Source organism: Saccopteryx leptura, chromosome 11 (genome assembly GCF_036850995.1).
Source record: "Saccopteryx leptura isolate mSacLep1 chromosome 11, mSacLep1_pri_phased_curated, whole genome shotgun sequence".
NCBI lineage: Eukaryota > Metazoa > Chordata > Mammalia > Chiroptera > Emballonuridae > Saccopteryx > Saccopteryx leptura.
The window spans coordinates 24,521,291-24,544,232 of record NC_089513.1 but is presented as its reverse complement, the minus strand read 5'-3'; the positions used below and the strand labels follow the sequence as shown (position 1 = coordinate 24,544,232).

General features: G+C 40.7%; 1 non-coding gene across 1 annotated transcript; it reads right to left on the bottom strand.

Annotated features, from left to right (window-relative positions):
* Nucleotides 1-846: 846 nt before the first annotated feature.
* TRNAS-AGA (transfer RNA serine (anticodon AGA)) lies at nt 847-922 on the bottom strand. The gene has a single exon. It is a non-coding gene; the product is annotated as a tRNA-Ser (tRNA).
* Between the last annotated feature and the right edge of the window lie 22,020 nt (nt 923-22,942).

The window sequence follows — 22,942 nt, the reverse complement described above, 5'->3', positions numbered from 1 at the left end:
CAGCTGCTTCTGGCCGGATGGTGGTTTCCAGGGAGTAGACCATCCAGGGAGCGTAACAACTGGTATGTGTGCTCCAGGCCAAATCACACAGCAGTGCTCAGGCGAAGAAAAGAAATTTGTGTGTCTGAACGTGACTTCCAGCCACATCATCAAGGGCCAGGCTATCTTGTGTTGTAAAAGACCAGTTTCTTCACAGCTAAGCGAAAGGTAAAAGTCACTCATGACTCAAGCCAGAAGAAGCCTAGAGATCAGCAAACTCTAATGCAGAGGGGACAGCAGCCCTACCATGAGTCTAAGAGAAGGTAATGGATGGAAAGGGTTGAAGAAACAGGAGCAGAGGTGAGAATACTTACGACTTTCCAATAAGAACAAGAGAGGAACATGTTTATGAAAGCAGGAAGAACCGATTTTTGGCCTCTGCTACCACCCAGGGCCCAGGACCGAGCAGCAAGCACGATAGAGCAAGTGTGAGATGGGAGCTTTCAGGCACTCTACCTGGACTGTCTTAATTCATGTTAACAGGTATTTTTTTTTTTTTTCATTTTTCTGAAGCTGGAAACAGGGAGAGACAGTCAGACAGACTCCCGCATGCGCCCGACCGGGATCCACCCCGCACGCCCACCAGGGGGCAACGCTCTGCCCACCAGGGGGCGATGCTCTGCCCATCCTGGGCGTCGCCATATTGCGACCAGAGCCACTCTAGCGCCTGGGGCAGAGGCCACAGAGCCATCCCCAGCGCCCGGGCCATCTTTGCTCCAATGGAGCCTCGGCTGCGGGAGGGGAAGAAAGAGACAGAGAGGAAAGCGCGGCGGAGGGGTGGAGAAGCAGATGGGCGCTTCTCCTGTGTGCCCTGGCCAGGAATCAAACCCAGGTCCTCCGCACTCTAGGCCGACGCTCTACCGCTGAGCCAACTGGCCAGGGCCATGTTAACAGGTATTAAATACTGATTTTTTTTTTTTTTTGTCTTTCATTCTTGCCACAGTACATTCTATTATGTACAAAACATCCATAGTGGTCTTTTTAAAATTCAATTCAGATCGTATCACTCTTTGGTGATACACTGAACCCCCAAAGACTTCCTATGGTATAGCTCTGTAATTAATATAGTGAAGGGGTCTCAACTAAAAAGCCTAGAGGGACCAAATTGTAAGTGTCAAATAAACGTGTTATGAGATTGGATGAACCTCTCAGAATTAGAGTGTGTGTGACAAATGTTAAGGGTACTGTGACTCCTTATTCTCAGCCATGTTTTGGCATGTGGAAATATGAACCCATATTTGCTAGAATTTCTAGTTTTTACAACACAAACTGGATATGTAAATTTTCAAATGAAATCTAATTTTAAATGTTGGATCAAATTTATAAAATACAATTTATGCCAAGCAAAATGTATCTGCCTGACAGTACTGTCTACTAGCTGCCAATCTGCCTCCTCTGCCACAGGACCTAGACCAGTCTAGAGTCAGCATCAACATTATCTCACGATTGCTGGCAAAGAGGGAAAATCGTAGGAAATACAATCAGTGGTGTGAAACACCAGAGGCCAAGCCAAAGGGCTAAACTTCTAGATAGTAACATCAAGGGCTGAGGATAAAAGAGGAAGGCAGGAGAGTTCATTGGAACCGGCAGTATGTCACAGTGGCCAAGAGAGGTCCAGGGAGCTAGATTCCTCAGTAACTTTCTGAAGCATCAAGGTCATCTAATGAGGTTGCCTTGCCAGGCCCTCACTTTAGGACTTAATGTGTCTGGTCTCTAATCATTCAACTCTATCCTCAATCTTCACATTTGAGGAGGCAAAACAATTCAGAAGGAATAAGAACATACTATTAACCAACTTCTCAGAACAGTATCCACCTCTTCAGAGAAGTGAGTGGATATGTGAGTCATAAAAAAAAATGTCCTTCCTGAGTGGGATACAAAAATATGCCTGTTGGTGACCATCCCTAGAAAGCCACCTCTAGCATTAGGGATACAAGACATGGGTACTTAATACAATTAGAAAATAATACTAACAAGTATCTGAAGCAAATCCGAAGACATGCATGTTCAATCAACAATGAGGAAGTTCACTGACTCAGAGAGGAGCAGAGCAGTTAACTATAATCAGAAAAGTTTCCAGAGGAGACAGGACTTGAAGACTGAATTGATAAAGTCTTCATTGACTCATTAATTCAACCAATATTTATGGGATTCTGGACATGATTGTAGACCAGGCATGGCCAACATCCGGCCCGTGTAATGAGTTTATGCGGCCCGTGATTAAAATTTTAATATTCTCTGCTACTTTAAAATCTTAGCTACTCAAAAGTGGAAGCATCTTTGATTATTGGAAATTGAGATATTTAAGAAGATAGTGATACATGGAAAAGAATTCCACATGTGTCTAATCTAGGGTTAACTTCCAATAATTGGTCAAATGGATTCACAATACTTTATTTTTTTTTAAAATTCCATTATAAAGATTTACAACTTTTGTACTCGTCTGTACTTGATATGAACTGTTTGACATTTAACGGCAATGGCAATGTGAAACCCACATTCTTTTAGGCAGAGTTTGTCAGTGCGCACCTAAGGTCAAACAATTCATTATTATTTTGGTCAAGTAGCATAGACAATAGCTGCAGTTGATAACTGAAAACGTGTTCAGGCTGTTTGTAAAACAAAATAATTGTTTTATTTACAATATAACCCCTTCAAGTTCATTCTATTAATTCAATATTGTTTCGATTGATTACGATACAGTTTGAATATTTTTATGATATGTAATTATATTTTTATTAAAATATATTTTTATTAAAATAATATTGTATATTAAAATTTTTTCACTCACATTTATTCATAAACAAATTACATAATAAAATTTTGTTTACTTAAATAAATTGTTTTTGTATTTAACATTTTTTAATTTTAATATTTCATCTGGCCTATGAAAAAAGTTTTCTTTCTAATCTGGCCCAGGGGCAAAAACTGTTGGCCACGCCTGGTCTAGACATAGTTCCAGATATAATAAAGAAGAAAACAATGCCCTCTTGGGAGTTTCTATACTATTTTAGAAAAATAAGCAATAAACAAGTAGACAAATAATTTCAGGTAGTTGTTAGTGCTACAGAGAAACCAGTAAGGTATAAGAGACTGGTAAGATACTGGAGATAAAGCATTTGCTCTGAAGTGATGGAAGGGACCAAATAGGCAAAGATCTCAGGGAAGTCATCTTAAGGAAAAAGAATAATAAGTGTAAGAAGGGAATGACCTTAGTTGGTTCAAAAATGGAGGTGAAAGGAGGGTAGTCTATGAAATGAGATCGAGAGGTAATGGAAGAGGGTCCTTCAGCATCTAGATGCATAGTAAAAATGGGGGTTTTGTCCTAATTTTTAATGAGCAGCCATTAGAGAACTCTGGCAGAAAAGCAATACAAAAATAATTGTCTAACCATGATGCTATACCCCTGAAACAAAATAATAGTGAATGTAAACTGTAGTCAATTTTTTTTTTAATTTTTAAAAGAAAAGTGATATGATATGAAAAATATTTTTAAAAGATTGTACTGGAAGTTATATGGAAAGTTGACATAAAGACAAAGAAAAGAAATAGATAGACACCCTAGAAGGTAAGTAAGGTACATCAGGCAAGACTGAAGGGCCTTGAGTTGTGCCTTAACAGTGATGGTTCCTACACAAGTTCTGCGGCAGATAAGTAAGACGGAGCCATAAAATAGAGGGCTGGGAATGCCAGCTTTGGGAACCAATTCAATTCTTAAGGAGAACACTGAGGTCTCTGGTCACAGACTGGTGTGACTGTAAGGCGACGATTTATTTGCTTGCTAATCTATCCCTACTTCTGTCCACTAAAACACAAACTTAACAAGGAAGTTTGTCTTATTCTCCAGGACTCCATCACCATCACTATTAACACCACAAAACATAAACAACATGAAGGCAGACAGCATGCTAGGTTGACTTTGAACACACTGTTATAGTACATAGTAGGCTCTCAATCAGTGATTAATGAATGCCATAGTGAAAGAGCAATGTATCAAATGAAATCAGTTGGGTTTAATGGAAAGTACTGGAAGTGTGGCAGGCAGTGAGGTTGCTACAATAATACAGATTTGAAGAGTTAAGGGACTAAACCATGGAAAAAAGTAATGAAGTAGAGAAGAACACAATCTATATTTTGAAGAGAATCAATAGAACTTGGAGACAGTGCTGGCCCATTGATCATAAAGGAAACAACTGAAGAAACAGATGACGGCAATGGAGATGGCAGATTTCTTTTGTAGCTAGGCTTCTGGGTGGCATATAGATTGGGCCAATTCAATGCATTTCCATGATATTTGAAAACAGAACTGAGGTGGAGGCCATACTGCCTGCTCTTGTTATTTTGTGAGAAGCACACAGCCATGTAGGCAATTTGGTGCTTTATACCAACATTTAGCAAAGATCTCAGGTTCTAGTCGACTACTTCATGGGTGTCCGTAGTCAGGGAGCAGAGTTTCCATTTTGCTGATGCAGAGTATAGCACGTTCAGTGATGGTCCTAGGCTGAAGTCAGTAATAGCTTCTGAATTACAGTGATGTGCTGATCATGGCCACTTCCAAGTCATGTCACGTTCCGGATTATGGTAGCATCAGCTACCATAAAGAATCAGCAACGTCCATGGTAGGCAGGTACAGTATAGTGGCCTTGGAGGCTAGTACTGACACCTGATATGTATTTTGTTTCTTCAGCACTCTGAGTGATTTTATAAGTTATTTATGACGCTCATATGTTATTTATAAGTTATTTAAGTCTCTATTGCTTAGATTAGCTAGAGTGGATTCTGTCTTCTGTAAATAAACTGTAAGAGATAGTGTGATTGTTTCTGGTTCTGAACCTGATGGAGTAAGACAATAAAGGAAACACAAGAAGAAAGGAAAAGTTAGGAAGATAAGAAGAGGGTAGAGACTGAAAGAGAAAGAGAAGACACTCTTGCCTTAGAGCAGTTGAAACAGGAAGCAGAGCTGAGACCAGATAGAAAAGCTTCAGCATGTGAACAGAGTAACATGCTAATATAAATAAATAAGCATCCTGGGCCTCATTGAGCGGAGAAGCACTGAGTGTGCTGTGCCCTGGAGGCATCCACTGTCCTGCTAGGGGGTGGGAGCTCCCAGCAGGGTCTCTGTAAACAGAAAGAGTCACTGGAAAGCATTCCCAAAACTGTTTAGATAAATTAAAATGGTCTGTGTAGATGTTTGGAACATTGTCACAAAGAGGAAACATGGGATTGAGCCATGAAACACAATGGCTGCCTTGCTGGTGGGCCAGGGCTCTGGGGGCCAGTGCCAGCTCTACGTGTTAAAAATGTACAAACACACACACCAGGAACCAACCAAACCCGGCATTCTGGTGGCTGCCATTAGACAAGAGGAGACAGAAATGCCTTCCTGACAGAATGCAAAGAGTCTAGGAAAAAGTCCCAGAGAGCGAGCGACTGGAAATGGTACTTTTTCAGAACATCAGAATGATTTCCAGTTATGGGACTCTTGGCTTTAGCAATATCCTGGGTTTCCAGATGGCTCTTACCAAGTTCAGACCAAGGATTAAGCAGAGAAGGGTATGATGGAAGTGGAAGGGAAGAAAGGAAGAGATGGATGAGGCTACAAATCTGTAGATGTATTTTGCAAGTGTTTACAATTTTTTTCATTTTATTCATTTGTTCCTGTGTTTGCCCTCTGGTAATTTTACCCAGATCCAGTTAGCTAAGCACTTGAGAGTTATAGGTGGCATGTTCAGAGCTTTGTATCATTTATTTTTAAAAGTATGTGTTGCTTATCATTACCACAATGATATATAAAATTTGTGTCCCTGGTCCTGCATCCCTGTCTGTCCTCTTTCTTGAATGATTAGTCAAGAACTTTTAATAAAAGACAACAAAACATACAAACATCGAGGTACTTAACACTCAGGTGTCATTCTCATATGAAAAATTATTTAAATTATCCATTCAAACAAGCTCATTGTGGCTGTCATACCACCTTCATAAATGTATTGTAAAGAGAAAAGGCACACCCCTCCAGTTAATATTATTTTCAGTGACTCATAGGCAACGTCTACAGGCTACAATTTGCTGTCAGGAGGATGAGTCCTGAACCCGTTGGGTGGGTTGATTTTGCTTGCCTTTTCTAAAGTTGTAGTCTCTGACGCCTTGGGGCTACAGGAATTTCTCAGCAGGGGATCACTACAATGTTCTAAAAAAATACGGTGGAGGGAGAAATAAACTCTTACATCTTTCAAATGCATGTTAGCACAAATAGCCAACAGTTCTGATTATATTCTCCAGTTTAGAAGTTATAGGAATCAGCCTAAATGTAAGCTTTATGAGAGCCCTCCACTCAGTGCATCACAGCTTTCTAGACTGCAGGGTGCTGGTCACCTCTCTTTTCATGCAAGTGGAGGAAGGGACAATAAATGCTTAATAAGGTGTTTACAGTCCAGGTCTCCACAGCTCCTACTTGTGGGGTTTTCCTGCCTTCAGCATGTTCAGGAAGGGGCGTGTACCTTTCTAACCAGCAGTGGCAAAGGAAGTATAGTGTGAGTGAGCTGGTTGATGTCTCAGTGGAGAGTTCATGTCTCAACAAAGAGTCTGTGATATTCACCTCCCTAAACTGCAGAGACCATGTCAAAGCTGCACTCTGCGAATTGAAGGCTCTCTGCAAATCTACTTCTTGCTGAGACAGTGATAGTGATAGCGTTGTTTTGGGTTGAACTGTGTTCCCCCAAAATTTACACGTTCAAATTCTAACCCATAGAACCTCAGAATGTAACCCTTTCTGGAGATAGAGTTGTTCTAGATATAATTAATTAAGATGAGGTCATGCTGAAGTAGGGCGGGCCCCTCATCCAATATGACTGATATCTTTATAAAAAGAGAAAATCTGAACACAGACATGCACACACATGGAGAATGCCAAGCGAAGATGATGGCAAAGATCTTTAAGACAAGACCATCAAAGATTACCAGCAAATCCACTAAAGCCAGGCCACAGGAATGGAACAAACTCTCTCAAGGCCCTCAGAAGGAACCAACCCTCCTGGCATCTTGCTCTTAGACTTCCAGCCTCCAGAACTGCAAGACAATGAATTTCTGTTGTTTAAGCTTCCAGTCTGTGGTGTTCTGCTAGTAGGACCTTAGGAAACCGGTTCAGGTAAAGATACTAAGTATAACCAGAAACATCTAATAACAATAACCTGCATTGTGGAGACCTTTCTCCCAATCAATAAAGAGGCAGGGCCAAGATTCTTGAACTAATAATGACAATAACAACAACATCTTTGCTTCCAGAAAGTTTTTTCCATATACTCTCTCATCAGACTTTTATCCCCAAATGCGAGAGATAGTAACAACAGTTTCTATTATACCTTTTTGCAGATATGGAAGCTGGGACTCTAAGAAGTGAGAAGAAATTACTTGATCTGCAGGGGTCAGAGCTACATCAATGCTTTTTCAAGACACTGTGGTTGAAGAAAATGGTTTTCATGGAGGAGTAGATATAAAAATATAGTTACAAAAATATATAACTATAGCCATTAGATTTCACTATATTTCCACAGTTCCAAATCCCTTCAGCATGACTTACATCAGTACATCTAGGAATGTGGTCTAGAACGGGACAGTGGAGTGAGCAGCCCACGGGACCACTGGAGAATCCGGGACTCCCTGCACTGGCTCTAGTGTCTATGATTAAACTGGAGGGAGGGCAGCATCAAGCCTGCTTGCTTCAGTCTCTCAGGATGAACCCCTGGGGCTCTACAGTAATGGCCTCCCACACAGGGCTCTGTCCTGACTACCGATGACAGCAGGCCAGAGTTCCAGGTTAATGAGGGGAGTGACTGCATCACCAAAACCTAAACATCATAAAACACTCCAGCTGCCTCAAGCTTCCTTAGAAAACCCTAATTGTTTCATCACCCAGACATTAGTCTTTCAAGATATATTTTATATTTTCCTTGAATGTCCTCTCTGGGAATAAGCACAGTGAATTTACTTCCCACTAGTTTGAGTGGAAATGATGACTGGTCCATCCTAAACTTGCCTCTTTCTGTCTCACTATTTCCAAGCAATTCCTCTAGTTCTCCAATTCCGGGTTTGGTGGAAGTCCTCCCCCTCCATCCTCTGCATGAGGTTGTGATGTGTATCACTGCTCTAACTACCATTCAGTCCACAGTCACCTGGACTCTCTCCTGTGGGCTCATTAATTCACCTAACAAGTATTGAGCACTTTCCTTATGTAAGTCCCTGGTCAAGCACCGGTGACACAGAAATAAATAAAACACTTCGCATCCTCAAGTAGTTCACTCTCCAGGGACAGAATTACTATGGAATGGGAGGGCGAGTGGGATGGAGCCCAGACACCAGGATGTGATCTGGGCTTATCAGAGAATAAGCAGAACATGTGGCTTTTGTTCAAAAGAGGGCCCTTTGTTGACCAGCATTCTTTGGAAAGAGCAGAGGTGAATTCTGGCAACTTCAGCATAAGGAGAGGGGGGTTAGATTATTTGAGTGGCTTTTAGAAACCTCAGGAGATCAAAACAGGTCTCAGAAATGCTAGAAGCAAAGTCTGTTCCTGAGGTCTTATCAGAATAATGGGCTCAGAACATTACTGGCCCTTTCATCATTCCACATTGAGACACTGATAGCAAAGAGAGAGCGTTTGTTGGTCAAACCTCAAGTTTTCTGCCACCTCTTTCCCAGGGAGACCAGATCACCTATTGAACCCATGTTCAGATTGCTTCCACTGGGGGACAGGCTGGTCCTCAAAATAAAGCATCAAGGTGCTGACAGTAAAGCCAGGCAGAGCAAATAAGAGATGGCCAGAAGAGGAACTAGAATAGGCTGTGATGCTGGAGAAGACTCCTCGAAGGAAATGGACAGGAACAAAACTATTGAACAGTGTGGTGATTGCCAGAGCAACAAGGGAGAGAGAGGTATAGGATGGTAGAGGGAGAATATCATGATGGACAGAGACTTGACTTTGGAGCTGAACACAACACAGTGTGCAGATGACGTGTTGTAGAGTTGTGCACCTGACACCTGTACAATTTTGTTAACCAGCATCACACAATAAATTCAATAAATAAGTGGGGGAAATTCAAAGAAATTTCCGAGTTAGTGTGGTGCGTATAAGAGAAAAAGGGAAAGGCAGGTGCTCTGGGCATTTGAACAGCAGGGACAGAAGCACAGAGCAAGCCCCAAGGAGGATAAGTAGGGATGCCACTGAGAGTGGCAACAAAGGAAGGAAAGTGTAATCAGGTGTAATCACGGGACGCAACAGTGTAGGAAAGAAAGTAGGGGAAACCCCCCCAAAATGTTGGGTAGGAGATTCCGTGTGGCAGCAATGTGCAGGGAGACAAGAAACAAGGCAGGAGGGATAGTATGTATAAAATTATGTACAGTGTCAACCACAAGATCAATGCTTAAAAAGTGTCAGTTTCATTATCATTACTTCTGCCAGGTTTCTACTGTGGGTGTTTGAATAGATACTGGTGACATTTACCAAGATGAGAAGGGAGAAAGGAGGGCTCTAAGGGAACGGAGCCATGCTTGGTTTGGTGCATTGTGCAGTAAGCTATGTCAGCTGAGGTTCTGTGTTGGGTTCGGACAGCAGAGAACCTCTTCAGGTCATGGTCCTGCATAGCACTGGCCTCACCACGCCTTGTGTGGGAAGTGAATGGCCAGGACCAGGGCATGGAGCTTTTTTTCTGAAGTGAGACGGTTTGAGGAACAGCAGACAGACAGACTCCTGCATGCACCTGACTGGGATCCACCTGGCATGCCCACTAGGGGGTGATGCTTGGCCCTTCTGGGGCGTTGCTCCATTGCAATTGGAGCCATTCTAGTGCCTGAGGCGGAGGCCATGGAGCCATCCTCAGTGCCCGGGCCAACTTTGCTCCAGTGGAGCCTTGGCTGCTGCGGGAAGGGAAGACAGAGATAAAGGGAGGGGGAAGAGTGGAGAAGCAGATGGGTGCTTCTCCTGTGTGCCCTGACTGGGAATCGAACCAGGAACTTCCACGTGCCAGGAAGACGCTCTACCACTGAGCAAACTGGCCAGGGCCCTCAGGCATGGAGCTTAAACTGACAATGAGGCTACCAGCTGGCATGACCTACTCTCACATGAACCATGCTTACCCTTCTCCTCTGACCTTTCCCCGGCCTACACTCCCTAAGCAATGCCATCTCCCATTCGCTTAAATGTCTGTGGAAATCTCCCACCTGATGATGTCTCTAGTAAATAAACTTTCCAAAAGGAAAACAGGAAAAGGAAGTTTTAAAATAACCCTCAGAGACCTTTTAATGTCTGAAAAGCATTTCCCCCTGAACACCTGGGGTTTCTGGGACATGAGTAGCTGCCAAGTCCCTTAAAACAAGTCAGGAGGACGGAGTCTTTCCGCGGCTTACAGAGCCCGTCCAGTCTCAGCGGGGGACCCGCAGCAATGAATCATTAAGAAGGGAGGTGAGTAAGACTGGAACTCTCGCTAAGCCCAAGGAGTAATTTTTTTTTTCTTACTTATTATGTGTTTCAGATCTCATAACATCTTCCTGTTTAAATTTCAGCTGGGGATTTTTTTTTTTTTTTTTACTTCTGGTTAAAAGATTTCCTGATTTCTTATAACAGTAATTGATGTTTCCCTATGCATTCTGACTTTTTTTCTTGGCTAATTTTACATCTCTTTAATCTCCTAATAATCTGTGGCATATGTTTTATCTTCTTCACTTGAAACCAGATAACCCAGAGGCTGGGGATTTGCCCAAAGACATGGGGCGACTGCACAGGGTGAATGGAATTAGACATCGGGGCTCCCGACTGGAAGTGCGGTCTCCTTTCTGCGGTTCTCTCCCATGGGCTTGGCTGGAGCCTTTCCTCCTCAAAGGACAGACCCGCATCAGAGACACACCTGCTAACAGGCAGTGCAGTCAGAGAGGCGGCTGCGCCCCTCCCACGACCAGCTCACTTATCCAGAGAGGGCTGTGTACAGAGCTGAGCAGCCCTGATCACAAAGGTCAGTAGCCAACACGTAACTGGGAAGCGCTGCAGAGTGATGGTCAGGTGCAGCCTCTCTCCTTCCTTTGAGAATGTGACGATCTGATCAGGGTAACATGTTCAAGGGTGAGAGCTGACCTCTCGGAGGACTGCAGCTTTGTGTTCATGATACACATCGTTCTGGAAGGATCTGTGACCCCGAGATACAGCAAGTGATGCGATTAGAAAGGCTATGCATTAGAAGAGGCCAGAGGGAAAAGGTGAAAAGAAAGCCAATCTCTTCCATTTATAAACAGGGAAACCTGGACTCGGGAAAATGAAGCCATTTGCCATAAAGCCACCGAGCTGACTGGAGGCAGCTCTGGTGGTAGAATGCCAGCCTCTCAGCTGCCCACCTAATGGCAGTTCCTCACACTGTACAGCATGGGCGGCTGCAAAGGTTACACCACAGTAACTGCTCTCAGTTCTCACTAATCAAGTCGGCAGGTAAACTCGGGTTTAACAAATTGGAAACAGCCCTCAAGGCACCACTCCAAAGCTGGTCTAGGATCCTGAGATCCTGAGTTCTCAGTCAAAGCTGTTCCAATGACGCATGTTTCAATGCTGACCCTCCTAGGCATGTCATCATATTCATAGGAGCTATGTCAAATAAACAGGCAGATGGGCTCAGTGCAATCCATAGACTGGAAAGCCTGCGTCTGACTCCTGTGTGGGGCCTCTGAGAGTAGTTGCCTGTCATGACTGATTAACATGTGTATAAATACGTCCCTTCCACTCACCTGTGTCTGCCTTAGGAAAAGTCTGAGTAGGCAATTCCCTATCATGATGTAGCTCAAGGAATAGGTATTCTTGCCCCAAAACATCTCCACCAGTGTCAAATCAAAGTGTCTACTATTTCAAAGAAGATATATGATTTCTTTGATTCATAAAAGGCCTTTTTGTCTTTTAAGAACTATCAGCTGAACTGTGAACCCTCTGAAAAGGGAAATGAGATGCACCCGGGAGCACAGAGGTCACTGCGTAAAGGGTGGGGGCCAGCAAGCAGAGACACAGGGAGCCACCAACAACCTTATTCACATACTTCATCTATCATTAGCTTTATTGATCACTTAATATGTACCAGGCAGCAAGCAAGGGACAGGGGGGACAAAAACAAATAAGCCATGTTCTCTATTCTTACGTCTGAGAAAAGAGGTGTGAACAATCATAACACTCTCCAATAAAGTGTGATAATGGTTATATGTTCACAGTGCTACTCTGAAGAAACAGATGAGGACCACCTAACGAGGCCCAAAGGACTGTTCATACTGCTGAGGAAGTGATGCTCAGACATTGTCTTGTTACTGGGGAAGGAATAATGTATACGAAGGTACAGAGGCAAAATAGGCACTTTATCTTCAAGAATGGCAAGCAATTCTGAATAAACCTAATGGTGACATCACAGACACCAATTTCTAAGGTGTGAAACCATCTGGCTTTGCTCTGCAAGGCAGGATGTCCTGGAGCACAAGACTACTAGTGCTAAAACCAGGGAAGGCCCAGGTACACCAGATTGAGCTGGTCACCCTACAACTGGCCATGAGGAGAAAGATGCTTACAATGGGAGGAAAGTGGTAAAGCAAATTGTATAGTAGGAGGAGCACCTCATGAGATGCTACAAGCCCTGAAATCACACTTGGCTTTGCCCCTACTAGAAACCTTTCTGGAATCAGTTTTCTAATCTGTACTGTGGCAAAGAAGCTCTGACATATGCTCAGGTTCAAGGCTTCACCATTCTAAGTAGCGTTACCAAAGGAGCAAAGTTAGGGAGAACCACCTACCTACATGCCAGAGTATTCCACAAAATAATAATCCTATAAATGCAACCCTACACAGATCACCTGAAGCTTTATCCAGGAGCAAAGAGAGCCTATAGAAGGTAGAAATCTGAGAGACCACATACTGGTACATGGAAACCCATGTTGACCATGCCCATGACTTCATCAGTGCCTCATTCAAAGTTAGCCTCTTTCAGAAACTGGATTGTGGCTAGGTGACAAAATGATTTATAAAGCCATTAGTTCCTATTTGCCACGACTCTATAGACATATATTAAACTGCTATGATCTGGAGGCTGTTGGTCTCAGTCACACTGTGGCTTGTCATAGACTTCCTTGTTTATTTATTCACTGAACCACAAAATTATTATAACGCGTTTGATAATTAGTAAAAAGGAAACAAATGACTAGTCCCTGATATCCCTTCAGTTAGACGATTCAGAGATGACTTACATGAATATCTCACAGAATTCTAGCCACACATTGTTTTATTATGCTTCATCTCATCAGGCTTTGAAGGAACTGCACTTTTTACAGATTGAAGGTTTGTGGCAACTCTGCATAAGCAAGTCTATTAGCCCTGTTTTCCAACAGCATTTGGTCACTTCGTGTCTCTGTGTCTCATTTCGGTAATTCTCTCAACATTTCAAACTTTTTCATTATTGTTATATTTGTCATAATGATCTGTGATCAGTGTACTGTAATTGTTTTAGGGTGCCATGGATCATGTCAACATAAGATGGCAAATTGAATTGATCAATGTTGGTTATGTTCTCACTGCTTCACAAACTGCTTGTTCCCCTGTCCCTTTTCATCTCTCTGTCCTCTTGGGTTTCCTCATTCCTTGACACCACAATATTGAAATTAAGTCAGTTAATAACCTTACAATGGCCTCAGTGTGTTCATGTGAAAGGAAGAATCGCTTACTTATGGTGAAGATGCTGTGAAGATTCTGAAAATGACAAAAAAAAAAAAAAAGATTTAGAATAAAACTTAGTTGCAAAAGCAGTGGCAGAGTTTGACAGGACTGATTCCAACTTTGAAAGAAGTTCTACTGTGGGTAAAATGCGATCAAACAGCATCACATGTGACAGAGAAATTCAGGAAAAGAAGACTCAATTGATGGAGCAAACTTCAATGTGTCTTATTTTAATAATTTGCCACAGGCCCCCTAACCTTCAACAACCACCACCCTGATCAGTCAGCAACCATCGCATCAAGACAAGACCCTCCGCCGTCCAAAAGCCTGATTCAGTAAAGGCTCAGATGATGGTTAGTATTTTTTCACAATAACATTTTTAATTAAGCTATGTACATTGTTTTTTAGACATAATACTATTGCACACTTAATAGACTACAGTATAAAGATAACTTTCATATGCACTTAGAAAACAAAATATTTGTGTAACTTGCTTTGCTGTGATATTCACATCACTGTGGGGGCCTGGAACTGATCCCCACAGTATCTCCGAGGTGTGCCAAACTAGACCAAAAGCTGCAAGTACTTGTGGAAATTTTCCAGACCAGCACTAGAATGACTAAACAAGCTCCAGACTCTCAATTAAGTTGTATGGAATCTCTATCCGTATTAATACCAATATTTCAAGAATGACTTATGTCTACACTGCACCTTGACTATCTAACAAAATATAAAAAAGAGACCAAATTCAGTCAGAGAAAAAGAGAGACTGTCAATGTTTGGGTGAGTTAGTAGAAGACATGTGGAGTAAAACCACATGAGCTCAATAACCAATGGGCTGGCAGACCAGATTTAATGCTTCAGTGTCTTTTTCAAACAATATTCTTCTATGTGAATATTATGAATCCAAAACATAATGTGAGCTTCTAAACTGTCTGTTCTAACTTTCTGGATTTTTAAGTTTCTCATCTACTTCCACAGTTGGGAGATCAGCCCTGACATCCTTGCACAAGTTCTAAAAAATAATCAGCCCATTTCTACCCTCAGTGATTGTTCTCGGCTTCACAGCTTGTAGCCTCTGCCAGGAAATGAAGCAAACGTTCCCTCTTTCAAAGCAGGTGCAGCAGCCTGACAATAATCCAATAAAAAACCTATTAGCTGTGTCTCCATGACACTCCCGGTATCCATGGGACCCACAATATCTTTAATGTAGATAATAAATCCAGACCATTTCCTCCTGCAATTGCTCCCAATATGGCTCCACTCCTAGGACTGTTCCACTAACCTTTTGTTGCCACATTTTCTCATGAATGCTGAATCACTCTCTAATCTTTGCCATGAAACACGTGCAATCCCACTCAGTGAAACAGATCAATCTGCTTGCTTTAGCCAATTGCGATTGCCCACTGGGCCATATCTGTAGATTGCAAACAGCAGGCCTAATACTGACCAAGTTGTAAATTATCAGTCATGGCTTGGTGGTTAAGTGATGATGGGTAAAGCTAGAGAACGAGAGGAGGTTTATGACCATGAGAATTATCGTGTATACCTCTGAGTAACCCTGAACATGTAAGCTCCACAGCAGGTCAGTATGTTAAATAAACATTCAGGGAAAGATGTTCTAATTCATCCCACACATTGCTTTCTGCTCAATATTGCTGTTGCCATAACTCATCTCAATTCAGAAATCTTCTACTGCAGGCTATATACTGAAAAGACTAAACCTTTCCTCTACCTGAGATACAAGAGTTTCATCAATAGGCATCCTTTAAACATCAAACCCATCTCTTGTTGTCTCCATATTAACACTGTTTAAAAGGCAAAATATATCACTTTTAAATATGCATGATGCCCACTGTCTCACCGCATCATTTGCTAGATCTAATCTCCACAGAAGCAGAAGCCAAGTTTGTCTTGTTTTGATAACTCTCACATGCCTAGCACAGTACCTGGTGTTTAGGAAATATTAGCAGAAACAATAAAATTATGTGCTTGTGTGGTTTAGTTTTAAAATAAATATTCTTTTCCTATTCTATTTTCCTAATCCTTACGACCCTGCTTAAACCCTGTCCTGCTTAAACCCTGACCCCTCCTGGAAGATTTTCTCTAGGCTATTCTTGATTGTATTGACCTCTTTTCATCCCAGTTTAACTGTACCAAAGAACTCATGTCTTTAACTTTTGACTTGAGCATTTCAAGAATTGTTAAGTGGACCAACACTACATTTTTTATAAATAAAAATTCTGAAACCAACGAGAAAAACGTCACATCCAAATTTATAATAGTGTATCACAACCAAGACTACAATAGGGCATTGCGTTTTGCAAAGCCCCAACTCTGTCGTAACCTGGTCTCAAGTGTACCAGAAGCGTGTTATTCCTTAAAAGCTTGTGAGGAGCTGATCCTTCCAAACCCACAGGGCAGATTCTATCTTATATTTGATCAATATTGTTAAATGGCATATCTGTTCTCCGATTTAAAATTTTGAGCTCTAAACTATAGAACAGTGTGAAATCAACCTTGAATAATAAAATGATTTTTTGGTGAGTTTCTCTTTGTTTCATGTTTAATGAAAAATTGAAGAAACCTCAGATTTCTAGTGATTTGTCTTAAAGCAACAAAAATGTCTGGGTTGTTATTACATGTCTTGCAAGTTAAAGCAAATCAACAGTCATTCAGAGTAAATAGTTCTCCTGGTAAACCATTTCTACTCACCAATTCTTCTGCAAAATGTGACAAACATATTGTAATAAGAACCTATATAAACAGGAAGAAGTGGGAAAAAAGGGGTGTCGTTCTATAAGATGAGAAAGAACCCCTCAAAAAGTCTACTGCCGATATCATACCATCTGTTCCCTGGAAGAAAGTGTCATAAGAAACCCAGGAGGACTTGTCCCCATCAACAGATATTGATCCATGGAAAAAGTGCTGAATGATAAGACAGGTTGCCGAAATCTAAACCCAGCTCCATGAAAAACTTGTTGGATGGGTAATCTTACAATTATCTGAGCAGTAGTGAGCATTATGTTTCATAAAAATACAGAAAAGACTGTGGCTGTGCCTACTGGCAATTCACCACTAACCTCTCTCCTCCCTAAGATGCATGTAAACTACATTTTTAACCCTCCCAGGAGTTACATGATCACTTTACTAAGATCTAAGCCAAGGGAATAGGAATGGAAATCATCTGTGCTACCTCCACCCTACAGTCTTGCTATTGAAAACTGCTTCCTATGGCCTCCTCCATGTTTTTCCCCCTTTCAAGTGACAGCAACCCTAGAACAATATTAGATGCCAAAGGCTGAAGATGGCAGAGGTGCCATTTACTTGAGTTCCTGAATGACCAGCAACCTAACACTAGCAGTAGACAGTTGTTATTATTTAATCCATTGACATTTGGAAAGCTATCTCTTGTTGTACCTTAACATAAGCTAACCACTAAAAAAAAAAATCACTCTTATGTTAAAGATATATGTGAAGAGCAAATTTACTTTGAAAATTATAGGAAAATATAATACAGTTTAGAGGGGAGATAATTTGTCAAAATCACATGTAAATAAATTGTCCTTCAGTATATTTCTATACTCACACTGCTATAATACAATTCCTTAGTCTAATAAATAGGAACAGGAAAAATAATTTTTAATCTAAAAGTTTTCAGGTAATACACATAAAGTTTCTTCAGTTGTTTTTTTTAAGAGTTCAGAAATAAATCAGACTTGAAGTCAACACTATTTAAACAATTTCTCCAGCCTTTATTCTGATAGGCTAGTGTAATGGCCAAAAGAAAGAACTAGACCTCAAGGATCTAATAGATGACTTTGTGCAGAAGCTTTGAGGAATCACCAGCATTCTCTATATCCTTCAGACTTTGACAAGGGAGAAAGAATTGCTTCCCATTCTTCAGAGCAAAACAGTACATGAAATAAGACTCTGACACTATTTTTTTTCAATTTCTACCCTTTACCTGTGAATGGAGGATGCAAATCATCATCAGGCATGAGCATTTCAGAAGATTGTCATTTACTAGGCAACTAGTGGTAACTAACATTTTTATGACCATTTATATTCAAAGAATAGTCTCAAGTTTCTCATTTCACTCAATGGCATCACCATTAGGTTTTCAAATTTTAATTTGAATCTTGACCAGTTGTTTCTAACATCATGTTACCTCTCAGTTCCATTGCTTATCTCACATTTTCAATATCCAACATCTCAGATGAACTTTAAGTCCCATGGCCACGAGTCCTGAAAAATATTCCCAATGCTCTCTGCTCGAATACTTTCTCTCTCTAATTCAACTACCAAAACAGGTGGCCTAATATTGTGGTATAATACAAAAATAATTACAATAATTATCTTTTATTGAACACTTACTAAGTGTTGGAATTTATGCTAAATATTCTGCATGTACTTTTTAGATTTTATTCCTTCAACCACTTATGTAGAAGATGTGCTTTTTCTCGCCACATAAAAGAGTCGATGACTAAACCTTCTAGAGGTTAAGCGGCTTGTTTTCACTTGCAGTCTTCAGTAGGAGGGACACAACTCAAAATTCAGACCCTGGCCTATCTGAATTCTGAGCCTAAATTTTTGGTCATTATATTATAGTATCTTTAGAATAATAATGAAAAGTCCCTTAATCCATTTATAGGTTTTAAGTAGGGGTTCCTGATACGAATTGCTATACTACTTGACATATGTATTTCATTTTAATTTGAAATTTTTCTAAGTAATTAATAGTGAAAAAGTGATATTGATATGTCAACTATTCAATGCAACAAGTAATATTTATTGACTGTCTATTATGACCCCTCTACATATGAAAGCTAAGTGTGATATGCTGAATGATTGTCATTGCTAATGTGGCAGAACAGCAGTACACTTCCTGTAGAAGCAGGGAATTTAGGTTTGTTAAAGGTAATGCTTTGCAAAAAAGATTAATAAAAGGTAAGGTTGGCTAAGGTTGCTGAGCATACATTCTAAATGGCTTTGAAAAATACTGACCTTCATCCTGAAAGTAATGCTGGAAAGTTTCCTAAGCAGGTGAGTCTGTGAGCCAAGTATTAACTCAGAAGTACTCATCCGGAGGGAGGGCCCAGGATGCACTGGCGAGGGAAGAATCTGAAACCAGACAGAGCAGTAAGAGGCTGTTTCAATCATGTGGATATAAAGGACAATAAAAGTAGCAGATATATTTGAATGCCTACCATATGTGTCAGATGCACCAGGAATGGCTAGAAACTTTATATACATGATTTCATATTAAGTCTTGCAAAATAAAACAGTAAGCTTGAAGAAAATAATTATCTTGATGTTATTGGTAGAGAACTTGAAACTCAGCTTAAATAGTATCTGAAGTCATGAATGTACAGGCAGAAAGATAAGAGTATTAATGATGTTTCAGAGATATGTCTATAGGAATTGGTGTTTAATGGGAGAGTACAGGACAACCTAAAACTTTTGCAAGTTTTTAATCCTGAGATACTAGAAAAAAAGAGGTCTTGCCTAACATGCCATGGTTGTAGAATCGATCCCCAGTCAGGGCACATACAAAAATCAACCAATGAATGTATAAATAAGTGGAACAACAAACTGGTATTTTGTTTTCCTTCTCTTCCTTCCTTTCTCTCCCTAAAAATTAATTTAAAAACAACTTAAGAAAGAAAATGGGGTGTTGCCATCTATAGATGAGAGCTAGTGAATAAAATGGACCCTTTTCTCCATTTATTTACTATATATCCTAGATTAATTTTCCAAATAACTACTATTTTAATAATATTCCTTCTAGTCTCAACAAACTTAATTTTACCATATTTGTCTCCATATGATCATTGTTTGTAAATATCTAATGCGTCCTCTAAAAATAATAATTTTCCACTACTAAGAGTGAAAGAATCATTGTATTTTTTTCTAGTTGGATATTCATGGAGTGCTTGGTTAGCACATTTTAGTTACAAAATCTTAGTTACAAAATTTTAGAACAGGGAACAAAAAGAATTATGGGTACCAAACAGTGTTTTTAAGATTGTCATTATTGTTTCTATTGTTGTTTGACAAAAGTGATTACAAGTTTAGAGACTAAATTGTAGTTCATTATTGTTCTTTATTATTTTTTGAACATTGTTGTACACATTTTAGTTTCTAGCACAAATCTGGACACCTAGTAAATGCTTAATAAATATTCATCACTATTGCTTTTGGAGACTACTCCTTTTACTTTATAAATGTGATATTCCTTCTCCCTTAAGAAGGATCAGTTACAATTCTCACTTTACAAATAGAAAATGTCAAAATACTCATTGTATGGTTGGAGACAGCACACTTTATAGTATCTCAAATATGTAGTTAAAAATGGAAGATAAACACCTCAATAATTCACTCCTATCTACCCTCAAACCCACACTTCTTCCTTTAGTGCATGGCCAAGGAAGAAAATAAATGATTCTAGTTGTTCTATGCTTTGTCCCAATGAGGTTAAATTTCCCTGAAGCGTGTACAGTGTTTTATATATACCTATATGTTTTCTTATCTATGACCACATTTTGCCTTTATAATAGCCCCAGGAGATAAGTAGGCAAGGTTTACTATCCCCATGGTGCACAGATAAGTTCCAAGTTCAAGGACCTCGGCTAAAATCGCCCAGCTGGGTATTGGCAAATCAAGTCTCTGGATAGACTGCCCATCCATCTTCTTCCTTCTAAAGCAGGCAGCCTCTGAGGCTGAACTAACATTTTTCTCAATTAAAGTTCTCCTCATTAATTGCAGCTGTTCTCCAAGTACGTGGACGGGGTAGTGAACAGTTGTTCTTAGGCTTGGAGAGGAGTGAGAGCACAGCCACAGAGAACTGGCAATGGGAAGCATCTTTCAGGCAATTCCCAACTTGAGGCCAGGCCTGCATCTGCTGTGATAAATAGAAGAAGGGGTTGGGTAATTACCTACGACGTTAATCCCTGAAGATAGCCACTCTTCCTAAACTCCTCAGATCACTATGTCCTTAGAAGCATTTCCTTCCTTCTCTCAGTCTAATTACATGCTTAATACTGTGAGGGCAAGGACAGGGTCTGCCATGTCCCAGATAACCAGCCTGATTGGCTCAACTGGTGCTAATGAGCACAAGGGTGTCACTGAGGGTCACAGAGGGGGAAAATCGTCTCTGCCCTCCTGAAAACTGCTCGGGGTTCCTGTTTACAAGGGCAGCAGGGTGAGTACGGATGCCCCTTAACATCATCCCCTGATCCCTAACAGGCCAAATTCAACCTGTTCTTCAAGGCCCAATTAGCTCTACCTTTGCCATGAAGTGTTCCCTGAATACACCAAGTTGATTTTCCACTTTAATCGAAGCTCTCAGACTATAGATGACTTCTTCTTTGTCTCAACTCAAAACCTACCTTCCACTGTTTTTTACTAATGTCCTTTATATAGACATGCCTTCTAATTAAAATGAAAGGCCAGGGACTATGCCTTCTCTTTTTTGTATTTCTTCCCCCACTCCAATCTCCTTCATATTCAACTGTCCCCCTCCACTCACATACTCATCTGGCACAGCACTGAAGTCAGAGGAAATATGACAATGTGAATGATTTTTCTAAATATGTTGGGACTTATCCATCCAAACAAACTCTGTTCCCTTTAAAGCAGTTTTCTTGGAATGTTCTGCATATTGCTGCCTTCGACGATTGCTTCTCTCCCAGATTGGTTTATTCTTTAGTGGGGAGATAGCTTATGCTCACTTTATTTTGGGTTGAAAATTTTGCCCACTTCTATGCTTGCTGCTAACCAGTAGATCAGGTACACATCCCTGATTAAATCTTTTTTTTCCAGCTTGAAGCATCCTAATTGGGATTATAAAGGTTGTGTCAATGAAATAAATATTAGAGAGTAGCCCAAAGAAGAACATAACCAAATTGTTGAATCTCATTACATTCTTCACTCCCCTGTAGAACAGGTGTCCCCTGTTTAGAGCCTCCACCGCATTGGGAACTCCAAGAGATCTTGTCCTAACCCTGCAGAGGTGTCGGCCCTGCCTCTCCCTGCCTCACCTGATGGTGAGCTCTGGTTAAGCACCAAACAGGCATTACTCTTTTTTCTGTGCCTCAAGATATAGCATAGCATCTTAATTAATAAATCCAAAAATCAATTACTTAAAAACTGTTCCCATTTGTAATGCTAAAGGAATTCAGGCAAGGCACTTAGCAATGTGGATTTCAGAAGCCAGACAAGGCTTCATGGACCACCAGGGACCTGCCATAGTGGAAAGGAAAAGGCGAGGAGTAAGGAAGGCATCACAATCACAGGAGTAAGATGGCTACACAACCCAAAATAGTGGTACATCTTCTTATTAGGCATCAACAAAGAGGTTGAGGCCTATTCTACCATCACCACTCTAATAAATCTAGATAATGTCTCTGAATATCATTTAATCAAGGAACTGTCTCCAATTGGAAAAAGAGTTTCAATGAAAGCATTAGCACACCTTTGAAAGGTTTACTAAAAATAACACCAAGTTACGTGGCTGTGGAAAATCAGTTATATGTTGTAGGCCTTGACTTCCTTATCTTTAGAACCGAAAGAATGATTCTTGTCCTCTCTTGGGATGAAGATCAAGGTCAGATGAGATCATACACATGAAGTACTGTGAACAGCACCAGGGTAAACATAAGTAACTAGAATCTAAGTCAGCAGCTACATTGGAAGACAATGCAGCTATCTGAAGATGAGTATGACATCCATGTGAGTCACTTATTTTGAACCGTCTCTCACCCATGTCCAAAGCTGCTTCTGCATGTGAAGTCACCAGGCAGGTATAATTAGGCTTGATAAAGATGCCTTTCTCCTTTCTCTCCCAACTCCCAGGAATTTGGATCTAGGCATAGTCGAAGGGTCAAGAGAATAAACCTGAAAACACCGTATCTACTTGGAGCTACCCAGTCTCTCTTTTATGTTGTAAGAAACATCTTTTGCTCAACCTTGTTTCTCAATATCTGATACAAAAAGAGGGGTCATTTCGTAAAAGTTGATGAATGAATGAAGTTGTAAACCATCAAAGACTGGGAGTTTATTCATTAACTTAGTAATTTATACCAAGCATGTACCTGGGTCCTTTAGGACAGTGGTCCCCAACCCCCGGGCCGTGGGCCGGTGCCGGTCCGCAGAGAAAGAATAAATAACTTACATTATTTTCGTTTT